Here is a 2,252-nt window from a genome sequence, read left to right on the forward strand (position 1 = left end):
GCAAGAGGTTGGGTACACCATAGACCGGTTGGTAGTCTGTCACTGACACAGACAAATAGGCAACCACTCACTCCAACAAGCAATTTCAAATAACCAAATAATCTATCCCTTCATGACATCTCTGTAAACTCAACCTGCAGCAGGTGCAGAACATGACCCAGATGCAGATGATGCAAATGATCTTGAAACAATCATGTTAGTGACTCTAAATGTATGGCCTCACATCTTCCATACTTTTGAAGGTCTAACAAATTGCCCTTAGCTTTTGGCTATACAATAGAGATGGGTAAGAAAAATCTGCCAAAGGACCAAAGGTTTTGAACCAGCCTCATACAACAGGTAGAGAAGCCATAAAGAGATTTAAAAGTCAACACTAACATTTTCAAATCAGTTCCGATACATACTAAGAATCTAGTGTGCTTGACAAACACAAACAACAGGTGATGTTGTTACCTCTTTGTTCTTGTTTGAAACCCAAACTGTTAAACCTGCAAATAAGTATAGATAAAAGATGAAGAATTACATTCATAAAGTTTCAAATTTCCTCTTAAAAAGTGAGTTCCTAATGTTTTGGTTTATTGAAAATCTTTATCATTCAAGCTGTCATCCACATACAAACACAGGAAGCTCTGTTGGACATGCACCTGAACAGTGTAATGAAGTGTTTTGACTTGAAACATTTTCCTGGCAAACTGCACACGACGTCAGATTTCAAGCATCTGTCGCTCTTTAAACAACCTGAGGAACGTGATGGGAAAATACTCCTTAATCTGTTTCTCTTCCACTGGAAGCAGCTGAATTCCTCTTGTGGTGATGTTGCTACCTTACATGGAGGTCAGGGACCTCAAGGAGTCAGTCACTGTAAATGATCCCAGTTCCCTTTCCCTCAGTACTAATCAGTTTGTAGCCTCTGAAGTGAATTGCGGGCAGTTTCTTAATCATCCTCAAAACCCTGTTTCTTTCGTTAACAAGTATTGTTGGGTCAAGAGTGCATTTATGGTTTTAATGTGAGTACAGGCAAAGTGGTATGTAATCAGTAAGAGCTGCACTGTGTTTGTTGTTGTAAGCCTCGGTGGGATTTTACTGCAAGATTTAACTGAACCAAAGGAAAAGGCTATGAATGTAGAACTCATTTGTGGGAAGAGATCCCAACTTTATAACAGGCGGTTTCAGTTATTTCAGAAGTTATATAGTTATCTTTGTTTCATGGAGCATAAACATAATGCATAATTGTCCTCATCATAAAATCTCTCAAGTGCCTACAATCCATTGTTACTCCCAGATTTTTCTGATTAAAACTTAAATATTTAGAGTTTAAAGAAAGATTTTCAGTGTTAAGTGGCATTTTGCTCTGGTAACAATAGCTCATGAAAACAACTGGAATTATGTGCTTTGGCCACGATCTAATGTGAATTACATTTCTATTATTCTATTAGGGGATTTTTTTTATTAGGGCAGATGCAACTCCCTAAGTAGCAGGTTTATTGTACAAAATAGGGACGTTCCTCCATGACAAACTTCTTGTTCAACTTAGCATTAGACATCAGAATCACACGAGCTTAACTAGCCTTCTACTTTATTGAGAAATATCTGATCTAAATTATCATCAGACTGTGAAAAGACTTCCACGAGGAATCTCTCAGCCCCACATTTACTGTAAAATAATTTAGTCTAAAAGGGGAACATTTTTCCAGAACTTACTGGGGAAACTTTTGTTCCTTCTTTTGCCTCAGAACTCTTTGGTCTTTCACCTTAGACATTTAACTTGCCAGAGCCAAAGTTCACCAATCCAGAGAGATTTGCAGACTGTATGCTCAGCATTTAGGCTGACCATGAATGAACAATAGCAGAAAGGCGTGCTGGGGATCCTAGAAAATGCCCATTTTGAATTCAAGTAGGCACTGAGGAAGGGAAGAGCTGAGTGTCCTTGTGGTTTCTTATGTGACTCAGAAGTTGCAGATAGCAGAAGTGCATTTACTGCTCTGCTGCTCAATGTGAAACTCATTACAGGCCCCTGAATTTTATGGCTCTTGTGGAAAGACGCAGAGCCAGCAGTATGAGTCATCAGTGGATGCATGTGTGCTGCTACAGCAGTAAAAAATCCTCACTCCTTTCCCCTCCCCTTGTTCTTTTGGCCACAAATGTTATAAAACCTCCAGGGACGAAGCAGGGCTCCCACGCTCAGAGTTTAACCTTGCCAAGTTCATCAGCTGGAAAGTAGTTGAGCAAACCAGAAACATAATCATTCACCA

Source organism: Mchenga conophoros, linkage group LG16 (genome assembly GCF_057382185.1).
Source record: "Mchenga conophoros isolate Kocher_MC1m ecotype Shallow Benthic linkage group LG16, M_conophoros_male_GT1.1, whole genome shotgun sequence".
NCBI lineage: Eukaryota > Metazoa > Chordata > Actinopteri > Cichliformes > Cichlidae > Mchenga > Mchenga conophoros.